Here is a 20,351-nt window from a genome sequence, read left to right on the forward strand (position 1 = left end):
TTTATAATGGGGAATTACAAAAAAATCTAAAATTTTAAAAAAATTTTAATTTCACTGCGAACTAAAAAAATTGCCAATTAGGCTATGCACCATTGAGGATTGCATATTTATACCTTATAATTAGGTTGCCTTATTTCATATAACAGAATCGCCATGTCAGCCGTTATTCTAGAGTTTAATTGACAATTTTTTTTTTTTTAGTTCACGGAGGAATTGCTTTTTTTTTTTGTATTTGAAATTCAAGCTTTTTTTTTTCATTTCCCCTAAAAATTATGAGATCTTTGTATTCATAAGAGAATATATATATATATATATATATATATATATATATATATATATATATATATATATATATATTAAAAAAATGATGAAAATAGTTATACAACGTCGAGACTCAGTTAAAATTCCATTATTTATAATATTAAAAATTTAATTATATGTCAATATTATATACTTTTTTATTTTTAAGTTGACTAATTCAAGAATAGAATGAAAATATATTTTGTGAATTAAAAAATCTCATAAATTCTGGGGGAAATGCCAAAATGAAAGAAAACTTAAACTTTCAAAATATTTGCAATTTCATCCTAAACTAAAAAAAATTGCCAATTAGATTCCAGGCTAATGCCTTGTATGGCAGTTAAGAAAGGATGATGTGGAAGTTTTATTATCTCAATAACAGGACAACTTAACAATTGCCATATTCGTCCCTAATTTATAGAGACAGATGTGACTTGAAAAACTGATAAAGTTTCTCTTATGTTATTACTAATAAAATAAAGACTTACTGAAAAAATGAAACAAGAATATAGGCATCTATCTATTTGACATTCATTTCAAAATCAAGTGAAAGTGGCACAAAGACAACAAAGAACATCCAAAAGTATATTTACAGATTTTCCTCTCTGTGAGGATTAAGGAATATAAATACAGATTTCTAGCTATCATTAACTACAAAGTTTATTGCCTCAATTTTACTTATAAGGTATATGTAAATTTTGTGGAACTCTTTTTGGTGGCATGTAAAATTTGTTAATGATTCGTTGCACTTGCTGTTACAGATTTTGAGATATTAAATAAAGTATTTTCATGATTTATAGTATTTATGATGTTTTATAACTTGCATGGGACTTGTGAAAGTTTAAGAAAGTGTGTTTAGGCTTGTTAGGGTCTCAATAGCCTTATACTTGCTCGTTTCATAGTGTCGATAACAATTTCTGATTTGAGTCGTTACAAAGTTGATATCATAGCTGTAACAACCCAAATTCGGGACTGTTATCGACGCTAGAACACTAAGAGACATAAGGTCACTAGGACCTATAACAAGCCTAAACCTTTGCCTTTTCCCTTTACTCTTACTTTATCTTTATATTCATACAAGATAAGTCATTGTCATATTTTTGCTTATAGGTATATGTACAATTTGTTGGAGCTCCTTTTGTAATGACATGTAAATTTTGCTATTTTGCCATTATACTTTGACACTAATATTTTGTGATATAAAAGAATTATAACTACAAATTTGTGTTTAATAAAATATTTATATAAATAATATGAGCTTTTAAATGAGATTTTAATGCAAGTTAGGCTTTTATGGACATAGAGGCTTTATGCTAAACTGAATCCTAATGCTGGTAACGCTCGGAAATTGGGTAGTTACATAATAATTTTATAAAATGTTCAAATTATATTTATTTAAAATATAATATATACAAATTTATAAATATCATTAAAACTATATATTTATAATTAATTATTTATATTAACGGGTGTAGGTAACAAGTACTCAATATATAAAATTTGAACTCGACTTAGGTATTATTTTCCAAACTTAAACTGATTACAAACCTGATTATATATTAATTGAACACTACAGGAACAAGGCTTTAAGGGAAATCTCATAACTAAAAGATAACTTCTCATCACAAAAACAAAATTACAACCAAATATATCCCATTGCATACTATTGCAACAAGCTTCGCCACTAACAAATTTACGGGACAGGAAACAATAACCGGTCGCAATTGAGTTTTAGGAAAAGTATGTAATGTTAGCCACTAAAACTTAAATTGTGGCGATATCTTAAAGGTAATTGTGATCGTAATACCTTTGCAATTGAAAATCATAAATTTATATTCTTGTGAAATTATGACGGTTTCTTTAAGGTAATTGTAACAGTATTACCTTCGCAATTGGAAATCACAACTTTATATTCCTATGCAATTACGACCAAAAAATATGGTCACCATAAGCTATTATCCCACACTTTTGCAGTCATTTTTTTTTTATGAAAAACATGTTCAATATTAAATTTGCTTGAACCTAATTATTTATAGAATTCAAAATATTTCACACATTATTTTTATATTTTATTGTTGCATATAATGTAAAGGATAAACAAGAAATTATTGAACATAATAAAACTATTTTCATATATAACATTTAAAAAATAGTTGCTATACAATGTTTGACCTAAAAACATTGTATTGTTCAATCAATGTAAATTTGAGACAACTTGATTTTTTAAAATAAAATATTTAAAATCTTCACTACAAGAAATTAGATATTTTGTGATGAATTGCCTTATGATGATCTAAATTTCTTCATTGAAAAGTTAAATATTACAACGAAAATGTTAAATTATCATGATAAAAAAAAATTTAATGACAACATGTAATTGTGTCATCATAATGTAGTTAGTTCGTTACCATTATGTATATTTAATGACATTTTACAAATTTCGTCATGAAACAAATTTAAAATTAGATTTCCCACTAAAATTTTGACACCAAATTTTTTTATGATAAAATAATTTATTTTATTGTGAAATAAATTGTAATAAAATAAAAGCTTATTATGAAAAATGTCATATTGTCGCCGATATATTTTTTTATAATGAGTTATAATAATCGCCATGAAATCTTATGGGGGCAAAATTTTCCTCCAATTTTCATGTGTAGATTTTTTTTTCAATGACAAAATATGTTTATTTTGTGACAATACTTATTGTAGTTAAATTAAAACTATTCGTGACAAAATCTGAATTTCGTCATTAAATATTATCTTTTATGATGAATTACACACATCACAATGTATTTTGGATAAAAGAGTTTTATCATTTTGTTATTAAATTAATCATAATAAAGCAGATTTTTTTTTTGTGTGATGAATCCGTGTTTGATCATTACAAATTGATTGAATGACAAACATAAAAAATTCATCATATAATTCTATGAGAAAAATCTTTTAATTTTTTAGGATAAAAGGAATAGTCATGAATTAATACCTTATCATGAACAACACTTTTATGTCACTGAAACATTACATTTGGTGAGAATTATAATAATTGTCACTAAATATTTTCTAATGATCAAAAGTTTATATGACAAGAGTAATCGTGACAAAATAAATTTTTTCATGATAATGTAAGATTGTGTTAGTAAAAATAAATAATGACAAATTATATACGTCATTACATATTAATTTTTATGACGATTTATAAATTGTCACAATATATTTAAAATGAAAGATTTTATCAATGAAATAATTCGTAATAAAATGAATTTTTTGGTGACGAATTCGTATGTCGTTATTATAAAGACCAATTTGACGAAAAATATTAAAATTTTTTATGGAATTTTATGAGAAAAAAAATTTTCACTTGTTTGTGACAAAGGCAATCATTGTTAAATAATAACTTACCATGAAAAATAATATTACTAAAACTTTATATTTGATGAGTCATTACTAAATATTTTCTAATGGAAGTGTTATAAAAAAGTAATATGTTAAAAATATCCGTGGTAAATAAAATTTATCATGACAATCTAATATTCTTTTACTAAAAATAAATGATGATGAATTATATACATCATTAAATATTATAGTTATGATAAACTATAAATGTAACACCCTCACTTTAGGTAGTTCGTATAGTTTACTGTTCCAATGACTAACGTCTGTTCGGACAGTCAGAATGTTTGGAACTACACTCAAACTAGAGTGAGGAGCCATAAATTGACTGAATAAAGACTAAGAAAAATTAAGAAAAAGTAAAAGAAATGAAATATAATGAAGTTAAATGAGCTGGTGCCCTACCAATGGGTGACCTAACGGGAAGTAGCGGTGAAGACAGCTAGTAGCCCTAAACTCGAGGGGAATCCTGTGAAATAATTTCTGAGATACCAGAGAAGAGTTACGGTTCCCTAGGTAGCATTAGAATTTCAAGAAAAGGTTAGGAGAATTTTTAAGATCGGTACAGACAGTTTTGGCTCCTTAAGCCAACGGGGGCCATTTTGATCATTTTGTCTTCAGAGATGATTTTTGACCAACTTATCCAATTAAGTAAATAAATTATATGACATAAAATATGAATAAATATTGCTAAAAAGTTTAATTAAAAATGAATAGAAAAGAAAGAAAAAGAAAATGACTTAAATCCCTAATTATGACATCACTATGATGTCATTTAAATGCCCTTCACCAATCACCCTACAACAACACAATTAAAATTCTTTAAAAAGGGAAAAATGAGTCAAATTAAGAAACCAATTTTTGGTTTCTTCTTCTTCATCCAGCCGTGACCCTCTCTTCTCTCTCCCTCCATAAAAATTTTCTTTTATCTCTTCCATTTTCCATAAATTCTCACTACTAAACCCTAGACATCTTTCATTAAAACTTGTCTATACCTCTTGGAAAAGTGTTTGGCAGCCTAGAAAAAGAAAGAAAGTGAAGTGTAAGCTTTGAAAAATTCGGCTCAAAAAGGTTAGTGCTGTAACACCCTCACAGTAGCCATTCTGTACATTCTACTGTTCTGGTGACTGATGTCGGTCCGGACAGCTAGAATATCTGAAAAAATATTTAGACTATAGTGAGGAGTCATAAATAACTCAAATAATAATAATAAAAATTTAGGAAAAATTTTAGAAATAAAATACAACCAAGTTAAATGAGTCGGTGCCCTAACGATGGGTAACCTAGTGAGAAGTTGCAGTCTTCACAGCTAGGAGCCCTAAACCCAGGAGAAAATTCATAAAATAATTTTTAGGACTCCAAAGAAGAGTCATTGAGGTTTCTATGGCATTAGAATGCCAAGAAAAGACTTAGAAAAATTTTTCGATCACTATAGACGATTTTGGCTCAATAAGCCAAACGAAGGGCATTTTGGTCATTTCATCTTTAGAGATGATTTTTGACCGACTTGTCCAGTTAAGTAAATAATTATTATGACATAAAATATGAATAAATATTGCTACAAATTAAATTGAAATTGAGTAGAAAAAAAAAGAAAAGAAAATAAATTAAAATTGTAATTTTGACCTCATGCTTTTGTCACTAAAGCACTCCCACCCAATCACCTTGCAACACATACTTTAAAACTCAATTAAAAGAAGATAAATGAGTTAAAATGAAAAACAAATTCTAGTTTCTTCTTCTTCTCCGGCCGAGACCCATTTCTCTACCAACTTCCATTGTTGTTTCAATCTTCTCACTAGAAAATTGCTTGAAAAATCACCATAAATCCCTAACTTGACTTCATTAAATTTGATCCTCACACCTTAGAACACCTCTAGGCAGCAAAAATAAGAGAAGAAAAGGAAGATTTGAAAACTTGGAAGAGTAATCAATTGAGGTTAGTGCCAATTCTTTCTAGAAATTTTATGTATACCTTATATGGAGTAGGAACTGAATGAGAAAATTAAGTGGAATTAAATAAAATTTGCATGATGAATTTTTATTATTTCTGGCAGCCATGGACTTGTTATGATTTTGATGATTTCTTTGGATTAAATGAGTGAATAGGCTGCCCTTGATATGATTGTATCACTTAAAACATTAATTTATGAGTTTAGTGCAAGAATTTGAAACTTTGGAATTTTAGGGCTAGGGTTTGAAACTCAAATATGAGGGTAGATGCAACTAAACACAAAATGATGTTGTAATGGTCATTTAGTGACCATTTGGTGTAGTTTGAATTGAAAATGGAGTGATTGGTGACATTAACTAATGTAAAGAATTAGACTGCCTTAAGTGTGCATTCTGGACCCTTTGAGTCTAGTGTGCTCTTGGGGTTATAACTCAAGCTAGGTAACTCCAATTGGTGCAAGGCCAATTGGAGGTTAAACTAGACACAAAATGTAACAACTTTGATGAAGGAGCCTGTCCCAGAAAACCAAACTATGTGGCCCTGAAAATTAACCTAATCCAGGTGACTAATATGCTGTCCCTGGAAAATGACTAAATGAATAGTATTCATTCATTTGGTCATAACTCATTTTAAAAAGGTCCAATTGACCTGAATTTTATACCGAAAGAAAGCTGAGACATAGCCCTACAACTTTCATGAAGAAAACAAACCCAAATTTTGACCATAAGTTGTCTAAAAACTCACCTGTAATCAGTGTACAAAAACTACCAATATCCAACAATTGCCCAGAAATTCTGGGTAAAGGCAATCCGACCAGTTATGGTGCAATAGCCATAACTTGAGCTAGAAAACTCCAAATGGGGTGATTCAAAAAGTGAAATATAACTAGACACAATAAAGAACAACTTTGATTAAGAACACTTGGCCAAATTCTTACTGCAGAATGGCCTAATGGAATAGTGAACTCTAGCACCCCAAAACTGAAATTTTGATTTATTCTCCATTGATTAGAAGCAATGATTGGCAACTAATGCCAACACTTTTGAAAACCAAAATGTGGTAAATCTATGTGATTAAAACTCATGTAACTATTATTTATGAGAAAGTCAATATTTTGACTCAAATGACTAAATGAATAGTAACCTTACATGTTAAGTATAAATATTCAAGAAATAACTTTGTAATATGCCCTAGTAGGCCTAATGTGATTGGTTTGGATAGGTTGGCATGCCAATAGGATTCTGATAGTAGTACTGTGTATGACTTCATGCCATTCTGTGATATGATAGCCTATGGCTATACTGATTATGATGTTATACTTGGCTTTATGTCTTATTGCTTTTATGGCTTATTAGCCATTCTGTCTGCACACCGGGAGACACATTATGACCAATGGTGTGATGGCCTGAGGTACCTGGTACCCAAAGCTAGTTTACCCATTTATCCAGTCCGGTCAATTTGTGTAGGTTACTTGGGCATAGAAAGTATAAATGTAATTGAATTGATTATTAAAGAAAGGAAGGAAATTAAATATCAAGATAAAGAACAAGAATAATTACAATAAAAAGAAGCTCAAAATCATCAAGAAAACGATTAAGAAAATGCTAGAAAGAGTTAATATCATAAGATATAATTAGCCTTCGACTAAACAATAAGTTAGTAATTATTTATTTCTTATAAGCACAATAACTTGGAAATTTTTATTTTTATTTGCATATTATATTTTCTTGTATTATTGGCACCACTAAGCTTTATGCTTAGCGCGTCGCTTTTGCAACGTGTAGGTGATACACTTGAATTGTATAGATATTTTTTAAGCACATTTGCATTCCATTTTATAGCATTTAGGCAAGTATTTTTATGCAATTTTATAGATATTTTTTAAGCACATTTGCATTCCATAATAGTTGATTTCATTAGTTTTTGTAATTTCTATTGTAAAGCCCTTAATTCCATGTTTTCTGCATCATTTCAGGTGTTTGGGTGAAGCCCCAGAAGTATAAAAGTACAAAGGAAAGCTTTGAGGAGTCAAGAGACAGAGAATTGCTGCTGATACAAAGTACACAGGTCGTGTAAACCAAGCCTAAGACCCGTGTAACTCTCTGCCAGAAGAAAGCTAAGAGAATCGATGAGAAACACAAGTACACGAGTCATATAAGTAGGCCCGTGTAATCTGCAAGGACCCATGTAAGTCTCTGCCGGGCGCAAGCTTGAAGAACCTTATGGGAACAACAGTACACGGCTCGTATAACTAGGCCCGTGTAATATGTGCAGACCCGTATAACTTTCTGTGCCAGAACAAGATTTCACAATTCTCCTCTAACAAGTTACACGACCCTACATTACAGAACCCGTGTAGTGACACACGGGCCATGTACTATGCTGCAGCCAATTTTATAACTCGAATTCCCCTCCTATTTTTGGATAAAAATGAGACTCCTAAGGCCCTTTGGACTCAAAGTGACCTAACCCTAGAGTAACCAATATAAATAGAAAAGAAAACATCAGAAGAGAGGACGATCGCAGGGAGTACTGCTGAAGGCCGCTGTTATCGGGCTCCACATCAGTACCAAAAGAAGTTTTCCAGCTGAAGCTCCACAAGATCAAAGCTGCAAACTATCTTCGGTTCCTTCGTTTCATCTCCCTAGACAGATTTCTATTGCTTTATTTCTTTTACATGATCTTTTTTTTACTATTTTTACCTTTTATCATGATGTTTATTGAACTCACCATGAGTGAGTAGTCTCCTTATTCTGGATTTGGGAGAGTAATGCTTATAATTATTATTATGGATGAACCATAAGTTTTATTCACTGGATTTGAGATTCGTTTCTTGATTTAATTTCTTGTGATCCTAATGCATGCTATGTAATGGTACCCACTTAGACATGATTGTCGATGTTGATTGAAGGACTGAAAAGTGAAGATTAACATTAGAAAATCAAGATCTTGAACTTAAGAAATCTGACATAGACATAGGTTGATACCTTTGTGAAACCTAAAAATTAGTCAAAGGTCTTAAAGGATTTTAATTAATTTGATCACTACGAAAGTAGGGTTTGAGTTAATTAAGATACACCCTAGATGCCTTAAGAGAGGATTTAGGATAACTTAGGGCTAATTTCTATCAAGAAAAATGATCCTCAACTCAGTAAATAAACGAGATAACGTCTCTAATAAGATTTAAGTGTGAAATCTTAACTCCAGAATTGTTCCAAAAATATATTACTTCATTTTAAGTTTACTATTCTAGTGTTTAAAGTTAACAAACTTCACTCCCTAAATATTCGATAGCCTAGATAGTCAAAATTACCGTGTAGATTGGTACTTGCTAAACAAGGGTCCTCGTGGGAATGATACTCTACTTATCACTTTATTACTTTTTAGCGATCTGTGCACTTGTGGGGTTGTAAAACCAGGCAAACAAGTTTTTAGCACCGTTGCCGGGGATCCTTTGGCTATAGTGATATCAAGCGATAGGCAATTTAGCTGATTTAGGCAATTATATTTATTATATAATTTTATTTTACTGGTTATATTTTTCTTCTTTTCTCTCAGGTGCTCAACTTGGTATATGACTAGAATAAAGCCAGAAGAAGAAATATTGGACTGTGATCCGGAGATAGACAGAACTGTGAAAGCCATCAGGAGGGAAAGGAAACATCAAGAGCACGGTCAAGGAGATCCTGAAATTCCAACCATAGGTGATAATAATGACAGACCAAGACTCTTGAGAGATTACGGAGCTCCATATATCCAAGGATTTCAGCCCAGTGTCACTAGACCCACAGTGGAAGCCAACAATGTAACACCCTCATTTTTGTAGTCTGTACGTCCTATTGTTCCGACGGCTAATGTCTGCCCCGAAAAGTCAGAATGTCTGGAACTACACTCCAATGATAGTAAACAAGCATAAAATAATGAAATATGTGATGAGAAAAATTAAGGAAAAATAAAAGAGATAAAATGTGACTAAGTTAAACGAGCCAAACCCGTAGCGATGGGTGACCGCACCGAGAAGTTACAGCAAGGACCGTTGACTAGCCCTGGACCGCGTGGGACCTCGGAAAATATTTTCGGGAAATAAGTAAAGGTTTATTGAAACATAATTGACACTAAAAATATCAAAGGAAAATTAATAAATTAGTACAAAGAAAAATAAAAAATCGAGAAACAGACAAAAATCAGTGTTATCGAAAAATCGGGAATATAACCCGAAGTGGGGCATTTTGGTCATTGACACCTAGAATGGACTTTTGTCCTAAATGTCCATTAGAAATAAGTGGTATTAAATTTTTAGAACTCCATGAAAAATGAAATTAAAAATGAAATGCAATTAAAAGAGAAATGGAGGATTAGTTTGCAAATATTAAAACCTTGGATTAAACTAATGTCTAATTATTATTAGTGGACAATTATTGGACCTTAGTGGGGGCATAAATACCCATAAGTGGATAGTAATGACCACTTCAACATTCATTTTCTTCATTTTGCACAACTATGGCCGAAACATATTCTTTCAAAATCTCCATGGAAGGTTTCAATCAAAGCTCTCAATCCTCACCATTTTTCCACATAAAACCATAAGGTGCCTTCACAAGAACTTGTCCTTACCTCATGGGCAGCATGTAGGAAGTAAAAAGAAGAAGTTTTGGTGAGGTTTAGCAAGCTCCAAATAAAGGTTAGTGCTTAATCTTTCCATTTTCCTTCACTAATCCTTGTTTTGAGCTTTGGGTAAGTTGAATTGCTAAGAAAAATTGAGGAAATGATTGAGTATTGGTGAACCTTAGTTTTGGTAGCCATGAAAATGCATGGTTAGTGACTTATTCTTATATTTAATGGATGGGAATTAAGGTTGATTAACTCAAATGGAAGTTGTAGTAAGTTAATATCCAAGTATGTGTATGTTAGTGCTTGAATTAAGGGTTTAATAGTGGGACTTTGATGCTTTAGTAAACTACCATGTTGGGCAACCTTAAATATCATGAATTTGTGTGTGAGTTTATGAAATTTATCAATGAAATATGATGGTGTTGAATGGTGGGCAGTTTTTGTAATTGCCATGGAAGTGTATGTGTAGGATTAATATTGAGGTATGTTGAATTTTGGTGGAAGTAAATGTTGAACTTGAATGGTGTATTGTGTGCATTGAATACTTGAGTGTTCTATTCAAAATACCTTGTTGGAATTGTGTACAATATATATAGAAGTGCCATGATTAAATGTTAAAGTATTGGGAGGAGGAGGATTATTAAAATTGGAAGTGTGATGTTCAAATGCAGGTTGTGTATGTTGGCAGCACCTGAATTAGGTCATAAGTACAAAAATGTGAACCCAATTGGTATGAGGCCAATGGGGGGTGAAACTAGACACCAAATAGGCCAACTTTTATGTAGAAATGTTGCCAAAATTCTATCTAGAAACTGATATTAAAAATGACCAAATCCGGAATGGCAACCTTGCAAACCCAGATTTTTGACCATATGAACAATAGTCATTAGGATGACCATAACTTACTCAAAAGAGGTCCAATTGACCTGAAATTTTTTCCATGGATAGCTTAGACATAGAGCTACAATTCTTATGGAGACATAAAAGCCCAGAAATGGCCAGAACCAAGTCAAATAGCTTACACAAATTCGGGTACCAAAACTGCCAGAACTAAATGCTACCTAAAATTGACCAAATTTTGCACTAAAGGTGCAATCTGTCCAGCTTTAGTAAATTGACCATATCATGGTCTATACAACTCAGAATGACCTGAAATTTTGCCCCGAGTGCAATAAGACATAGAGCTACAATTTTTTTTCTTTGACCAGGAGCTAAAGACGAAGAGAAATAGGACTTTAAGCTAGATAAATCTAGCACACAAAAATTGAGAACTTGACATTTACATACAATGAGGCTTGAAATAATTTGGCAATGAATGCCAACTTATAAAAATGGTAAATTGTACTATATTGGTAGCATATTGAAATGCAAAATGTGACATATTGATAACATTAAAATTTATTCACTTAGAGTGCATCAAAGGTCAAGGCCTAGAGGCGACTCAAACCAGGTCTGTGCACAATACTTTTTATATTCACTGCTTTTACCAGAAAATTTATTTGGGGAAATGAGTTATGAATAATTTTTTTTATTGTTTTGACTTTGGGAATTTTATTTGGAAATTATTGTGTTGCCTACTTTGTAAATGGAAGTTTTGAGATAAAATATGATTTGTGGTTTGTATAAAATATTTAAATATGGTGATTTGGAATAGTTTTGATTCACACTTGGCATAACAATATTACTATGTTCCTCCTCCATTTATGGGGTGAGTATGACTATATTCCTTTCTCTTTAACTTGCCAGTCTGAGGTGAGTATGGATGAGTTCTCATTAGCTAGCTAGCCACCTCCCTCATTGATTTCAATTAGTAGGGTGAGTATGCCTTGTCGTGGTGTACAACACAGCATGTTCGGAAAAGTTTGTGTCATGACTTAAGTTGTGTTATTGATTGTCAACACTGTGTTATTCAATTGTTTGATCAAATTTGTATTATGTGAGCTTTGAAAAATTGTGAATTGTTTGGATTGTAAATTGTCAATAAAAGTTTTATATATCGCATTTTAAATTGTTATTGTGCACCACTGAGTAAATTTTACTCAGCGATAGCTTTTTCATTATCACACAGGTATTGCAGATAAAAAGTGAGTAAATTTGTGCTATGCTTTTGGGATTTTGTTGGGTATATTGAGTATACCACTTCCTTGTAAATATTATTGTAATGCATGTGCACTGTATGTATATATTGTATTTGGTCTTGAGCAGTTGTAAACTAAAGTTATAAATCATTTTGGCCTGTAAAAATATTGTACTATAATTTTCTTATCTCAGCTTTGAAATACTTAGTCATTTTGCATTCTATTTTTGAAACTACTAAAAGTGATGTTGAATTGAGTTTGACTTATGTTTGAGGAAATTGATTTGTGTTGAGCCATATTGGAGTTTGGGACTGAAACAAATATATTGGAAGTGTTTTCTACAGGTTTTTGAAGAACTGTTTTGCTCTAAATACAGATGGCACTCTGCCAAAATTTTTATAAAAGTTGTGGCTATTTCAGACCTAATATGTGATTTAACTTTGATTAAAAAAATTTTAACACCTGTCAAAAGTGCTCACCACTGTAAAAAGAAAAAAGAAAAGGTTTAAAATCTCTTGTAGTGTATTTAATGGGTTATCAGTAGACGAAGTTTGGTAATTCATTAGGTATACTACGGGATCGTGTTACATCTTACAGAGGCATAGGGTGTGACAAACAACTTTGAATTAAAACCAGCATGGCTCCAAATGATTCAACAAACCCAGTTTGCAGGTTCGCCTACAGAAGACCAACACTATTACCTCCAATGCTTTCTTGCCCTATGTGATACATTCAAGATGATTGGAGTGTCTGATCAAGCCATAAGACTCAGAGCATTCCCAGTCTCCCTTCGGGACAAAGCAAAGAAGTGGTTACTTTCTCAACCAGCTGGAACGTTCACTACTTAGAAGAATCTCTCTCAATCTTTTTTAGCAAGATATTTTCCACCTGTAAAGACTGCAAAACTAAGGCTTGAGCTCAACACCTTCAGACAAAAGGAAGGAGATTCACTCTACGATGCATGGGAAAGATACAAAGACCTGCAGAGGGAATGTCCACACCATGGTATAGAAGATTGGCTATTAGTGCTAAATTTCTATAATGGATTACTACCCTTTATAAGGATCACAGTTTATTCAGCTGCAGAAGGTGATCTAATGGAGAAAACAGTGCCACAAGCACTTAAACTTCTAGAAAGGGTTGCATACCATAACTATGAGTGGTCAAATGAAAGAGAAAATGCAAGGAAAACTGCAGGGGTACTAGAAGTAGACGCCCTAAGCATGATAAATGCTTAATTTGATCAGCTCACAAGGAAACTCGAAAAGATGCAAGCCAATGCAGTAGGTACAAATAGTCAACCTGAAGACAGCTATGGAGTAGGATACATGAGTTCAGAATACAGCAATTTCAATGAACCCTCCCAGAATACATAAACTATGTGAATAATGGAGTAAACTTCAACCAGAGGCAGCCCAATAATCCATATTCAAATACTTACAACCCTGGATGGAGGAATCACCCAAATTTCTCATGGTCCAATCAGCAGAACCAGCCAATAAACAAGTAATAAGGGTACAAACTACCAGCACCCCCTGGATTTTAGAACAGAGGATAAAACTTTGCACAGTCATCACTACCTCTCCAACCTCAATAACCTGAACCGAAAATGACTATGGAAACCATGATGGAAGGGTTCCTAGCAGCTCAACAGCAACAAACTGAATTGATTAAACAGCTGACTTCCAGAGTGGACCAACTTGCCACTTACAACAAGATGCTAGAGAATCAGATCGCTCAGCAAGCAAGCTCTTCAAGTAAGGCTGCTGGCAAACTACCTAGCCAACCAGAAATGAACACAAGGAAGCATTGTAAGGTAGTTACACTGAGAAGTGGGAGAACTCTAGTACAACCAGAGGTGGAACTAACAGAGAAAACCATAGAAAAATCTAAAGACCAAGCAGAGAAAAAGGAGAAAGAAGCTGAGAAATATCAGGAAGAGTAAGCAAGGAAGACAAAGAAATTACCAGAACCATACCAGCCTCCCCTACCTTTTCCTCAGAGATTTTAGAAAGCCAAATTGGATAAGCAATTTGGGAAGTTTTGGAAGTTTTACAAAAGCTTTACATTAACATCCCCTTCATTGAAGCACTTTCTCAGATGCCATCCTATGCCAAATTTCTTAAGGAAATTCTTTTAAAGAAGAGAAAGCTAGAAGACTGTGGAACAATAGCTCTAACAGAGGAATGCAGTGCCATACTATAAAACAAACTGCCTCCAAAGTTGAAAGATCCAGGAAGCTTCTCCATACCTTGCCTCATTGGTAACAAGAAAATAGATAAGGCCCTCTGCAATCTTGGAGCAAGCGTCAGTCTAATGCCTCTATCAATATGCAAAAAGCTGGAGATCGGGGAACTGAAACCAATAACAATCTCATTGCAATTGGCTGATCAATCTGTTAAATATCTTGTAGGAATACTGGAGAACATTCCGATCAAAGTGGACAAATTCTTCATTCCAGTGGACTTTGTTGTCCTTGAGATGGAAGAAGATGTTAAAATTCCTATCATCTTAGGAAGACCATTCTTGGCAACCGCCGGAGCTATCATAGATGTCAAAAATGGGCGACTAACTCTCAAAGTAGGAGAAGAAGAAGTGGAGTTCAACTTGTTCGACACGATGAAGCACAAATTTGAACCTAATGAATGCTTCAAAGTTGACACAATTGACGAACATGTTGAAAAGGAATTTCATGAGACACATCCTAAAGATCCTCTTGAAGCATGTATTTTGTACAACCACACAGTGGATGATGAAAATACAGAAATAGCAGCCTGTGCACAACAGTTAGCAGCTCATCCACCCCTACCATTAGCTAAAGCTTCCGAGATGGAGGAGTTGAGGAGGAATAAACAGAAGGTAAGCTCTAAGAAAATGCCAAACAGGTGGAGCTTAAACCTCTCCCCTCCTCGCTAAGGTATGCATTTCTGGACTTAAATTCTAAATATCTTGTTATAATCAATGCTAGCCTGTCTAAATTAGAAGAGAAAAAATTGCTAAGAGAACTTAGGATCCATAGCAAAGCCATAGGGTATAAGATATAAGACCTGAAGGGAATCAACCCTTCGATTTGCATGCATAGGATACCCATGGAAGAAAACAGTAAACCCACAATCGAACACCAAAGAAGACTTAACCCAAACATGAAAGAAGTAGTCAAGAAAGAAATTTTAAAACTATTATATGCAGGTATCATATATCCAATCTCTGATAGTAAATGGGTTAGTCCAGTACATGTAGTTCCTATGAAAGGTGGGACAACTGTTATCCAAAATGCAAGCAATGAACTAATCCCTACTAGAGTAGTCACTGGTTGGCGAATGTGCATAGACTATAGGAAATTAAACGGTGCTACCAGAAAAGACCATTTCCCTCTCCCCTTCATTGAAAAGGGGTGTCACAAGTGCTATGTAATTCTTTCTTTCTTCTTAAACTATGTTAAGCATGCATAAGGAAGTAAAACTTGAAAGAAATTAAAAAGGATTGTTGAGAAATTTTGAGTTAGGGTTTGAATTAATTTTGGTACCTTAGTGTTATGGCTTGAGATTGATCTTGTTGACACTATTTGTTGATCATTTGAAGTGTTATGAATGATAAATTTTAGTTGGGAGTAAGGAGGATGGAATATTGGGAGTGCTTCTCTTATGCAGGAAATTCGGACCTATGAGTCCAGTGTCTTGTTTGAGTTATAACTGAAGTTGTGTGACTCCAATTGGTGTGAGGCCAATTGAAGGTGAAACTAGACTCAAAATACTTCATTTTTCATGAAGAAACCCTGCCTAAATTCTGTCAAAATCTTGGTCAATTTACTGTCCCAATCCAGGTATTCAAACACTAAACTCAGAAAAATAACCAAATCAATTGGCCATAACTCTTTCTTGAAAGGTCCAAATGACCTGAATTTTATACCATTGGAAAGATTAGAGATAGGACTACAAATTTTATTGAGAACACCAAGCCCATAAATGCTTCTAACCAAATGAAATTATTGTCTCAATTTAGGATACCAAACTGACCTGCACCATTCTGCCTAGAATTTCCTGGACTAAAGCTCACCTGACCAGTTTTGGCAAGATGGCCATAACTTGGTCTACAAAAACCCAAACTCAATGAAACCAGTGCAAAAATTTCTATAAGACATAGATTTACAAAATTGGTCTTTTAACAAAAATCAAGATACTAAGGGAACTAAGCCAATTTATTAGGTTAAATTAGTATATGAATTCTGGAAATTTCCTAAGTGATCATTTAACCCAGAACACTCATTTAGCCACATCTCCCACTAGGAAGCTCTAATTAGGATAAGCCATACCAATCTAGAACCCTAAGAAACAGGGCTCCAACTTTGTTTTAGACTTGGTCCTCAAATTATGAACATAAAAATCCTAAAATGGGAGTCAAAGATTCTGACCTAAACATGAATCCTGGTAGAACAGGGTACATGAGTCTAGGCCAGTGATTTGGCCATAATTAATTCTACAAAACTTGAAAAATTGTAATAAAAATTTTTGAGTGACTATAAGACATTGGGTAACAACTTTTATGAATAATCTTGGGCCTGAAAATGACTATAACATGATCAATTAATTAGACAAAGACAGACTCTAGAAACTGCCAAATTCTGGACCTTGAGAAAGGTTCATAAAATAACTTAGCATATGATATGAAATAAAATAGAATTCTTTATTAAGGATAAAAATGACATGAATTAATGAAACTATAGGTATGAAATAACATTATTTTGCCCAAAGTACACCTAGACTCATTTATATAGCTTGGATCGATTGGTATACCAATTAGGGACTATATATTGCAGTACTGCCCACAGGGATAATCATTGATAGACAACATATGTCTAAGATGATTATTCTACTGGTTTATGCCTGTCGGATGGCCATAGTGCCAATTTTCATTATTACTAGCTTATGCCTGCCCTCTGGCCTTGTGCCTAATATGACCATTGTATAATGGGTAGACATACAGATGTCTAACTAGTATACTCTTGTGTATCTAGTCTTTATAGTCTGTCATAGGTTACTTGGGCACAGATAAAAGCAATAAGCCATAAATATAAATAAGTACATGAGAAAATCATTAATATGAATTTTATAAGACTGAATATAAGGTATATGCACAAAAAAGATCCTTATTAGTTTATTTACTTCCAAAGTTCTAGAAAACATGTAAAAGATTTTAAATACATGAAAATTGGTATTTATTTCTAAGGTTATACGTGAAATAATTATTTTAAATTGTTTAGTTATTTTTTTTCCTTATTTATGCACCACTAAGCAATATGCTTAGCATGTTGGTTCTTATCACGCGTAGGTACTAGAGAGCAGCAGTAGCAGTAGAGCCTAGACCGGACTTGGACCAGATCTGCTATAGTGTGGGTTGTCAGCTCATCAGATATTTTTGGTAGGGCTCATGTACATATTAAATTTTGCATTTTGGTATTGTATGTAATTAAAGGATGTAGATAATTTTGGATTGTATATAAATTGTAAATTATTGTATGTGTAAACTTTATATGAATGAAATGTAATTTATTTTCTTGAAATTGATATGAGCATGGCAAATGATATGATGAATGAATAGATGAAATGGATAAGAATTGTTTTAACAGGTAACATGAAACCCACCATGGAATAATAGAACAGAGGGGACTCTGTCTGGGTCTCCATAAGAATGAAATGAACATTAAATTAATATTGTAAATGATAAGATAGGATAAGGTACTCCAGCACTGAATGTAGCACGCCTTACTCGGCTACACTGTAGACGGGTGAGGGGTGTTACAATAAACAGTCATTATATGTTTTAGATGAGAAATTTTTATCATGTTATGATGAAATTAATCATAATAAAATATATAGTAATTTATTGAATGAATATTTATCTTTTAGCATAGTTGTTTAAACTTGACTGACTTGGTTGGTTGTACCAGTTTAACTGGAAACTAAACAAGTGATCGGTCCAATTTATGTTTAAAAACCGATTTATAAAGAATTAGATTTGACCCTCTTAAACTTACTGATTAATTAATAACTCGACCAACTCAGTCCAATTTGAAAAAGGATAAACTAGATCTCACCTTCATTAAAAATACTGAAATGCAAGCTAGCATTTACAAAGTTTGAACATTGCACCAAGGACATATGCACACAACTCATTACCAGCTAAGCTACCAAGGTTAGCTTATTTTCTTTTGTTTCAAAATATATATAAAGCACATGGTAATTATTTTATTAGATAATTTCTTTTAAAATATTGTACGTAAATTGAATTATTATATATAAAATAAATTTACTTTTATTGTTTTTATGATGAATAAAATTAATTCACTTTTTTTTACAAAAACATTAATAGTCTTAATTTTAATAAAATGTTTAAATAATTTATGAAAAATTATTTATTTTAATTTATTATTTTTATTAATATTATTGTTGTTTGGAATTTAAGTTATTATTTTCAATTTATTTTATAAATATTTTGGAGAATTAAAAGTGATATTTTTTTCAAATTCTTGAAAGTTGTCAAAATTTAAAGTTTTAATGATTTATGAGAATACTTTATATATGTATCATTTTAACATCATTATATATATACCTATTTTTGGTACCGTGTAAGACCTACATATTTGAGGCTGTGAGAAGTCTGATGATGAAAGTTTTGAAAGGCTTAAAGGACTCTGAAGGTACTAAATAAAGGAATGAGATCTTCTATATAAAAATAAAATAAAAAATAGAAAATTATTAAAAGATAAAAATAATTTAAGGAGTGTAGGAGGCCTTTAAGTAAGGCATGATCCTTTTTTACTTCAGTTGGTCCCAACCCAAAGCATCATTGGACTGAGATGGACCAGAGGGAGGTTTAGGGAAAAGCCAACCAAATAAGGCTTATTAGGACCTTACTTAAGGCCTAATTCAGCCAAAAGAGGTAGCTCAGCGGTGCACCTAGACTTAATCTTTCACTTCGAGAGAAAATAAACCTAAATAGAAAGTAAATAAAAGAAAATAAATAAAAATAATAATGGAAAAATAAAAATAGGGCAACAAATCCCTCATTGCAGAAATTGGGGTTGGGTTGGGGGGGGTGGGAAAAGAGAGAGAGAGAGAGAGAGAGAGAGAGAGAATCTCTTAGTTTAGGAAGCCAAATCCCCTAAATAGGAAGCTTGGTCAAAAAGTCTAACATCTACCTAATTAGGCTAAGATTTGGCCTTCCTAATTAGCAAAACCACTATAAATACCACCTAAAACACTAAGAAGGCATTCATTGACTCTTAAATATACTCTCAAACCTAGCCTCCCACATGTCGCATTCTAACCATAGCTCTCTTTTACATTCCAGTTCTTCTTTCTTGTCTCTTCTTCTACCTTTCTTCCTCTTTTTTAGTTTACAAAGGTAAGGTCATGCAAAAAACATGAAATAATCATGTAAAACATCTCATTCACAACTTTTTTTTTTTATCTACTTTTAAGTTTCTTTGAGTCATAGTTCACTTTTGGTTTGAACATAATTTAAGAGCAAGCTCGAAAACTCTATGCTAGGTTTTGGGATGAATAGCAATTTCCTAGCTTAAAGGTTATAGTCAGGCAAGTTTTCTTGTCTCAAAACTGATTTTCCTAGATTCAACACAAAAAATCATGGAACTTTCATGTTTGGCTCATCTTGGTCTGATTTATGGTTTGTAAGTTATGATTTTTTAAAATTTTAGGTCTGATTGTATATGATTCTGTGTCTATCCAAACTTTGCAGGGACATAACTCGATGAAATATTCATCTTTTTACATGATTCTTATATCTAAAATTGAGTTCAAGATGTCCTTTAGCTTTTTTATGTTTTGCACTTTTCCTAATAATATATGGTTTTGTATGCAAACGTTTTACAAAATAAGAGAATAGAATTTGGGAACATTTGACAAGCAGTGACTTTAAATTTCAATTTTTTTTCAATTGCTCTTTTTGGTTGATCTTTTTTCTATGGTTTTATATAATGTCTTAGGAATGCTCTC

General features: G+C 32.5%; 1 non-coding gene across 1 annotated transcript; it reads right to left on the minus strand.

The window, feature by feature from the left end:
• Window positions 1-13,238: 13,238 nt before the first annotated feature.
• LOC131176637 (small nucleolar RNA R71) lies at window positions 13,239-13,345 on the minus strand. The gene has a single exon (XR_009146617.1). It is a non-coding gene; the product is annotated as a small nucleolar RNA R71 (small nucleolar RNA).
• Window positions 13,346-20,351: the final 7,006 nt, after the last annotated feature.

The sequence above is a fragment of the Hevea brasiliensis genome, unplaced genomic scaffold, assembly GCF_030052815.1.
Source record: "Hevea brasiliensis isolate MT/VB/25A 57/8 unplaced genomic scaffold, ASM3005281v1 Scaf2, whole genome shotgun sequence".
NCBI lineage: Eukaryota > Viridiplantae > Streptophyta > Magnoliopsida > Malpighiales > Euphorbiaceae > Hevea > Hevea brasiliensis.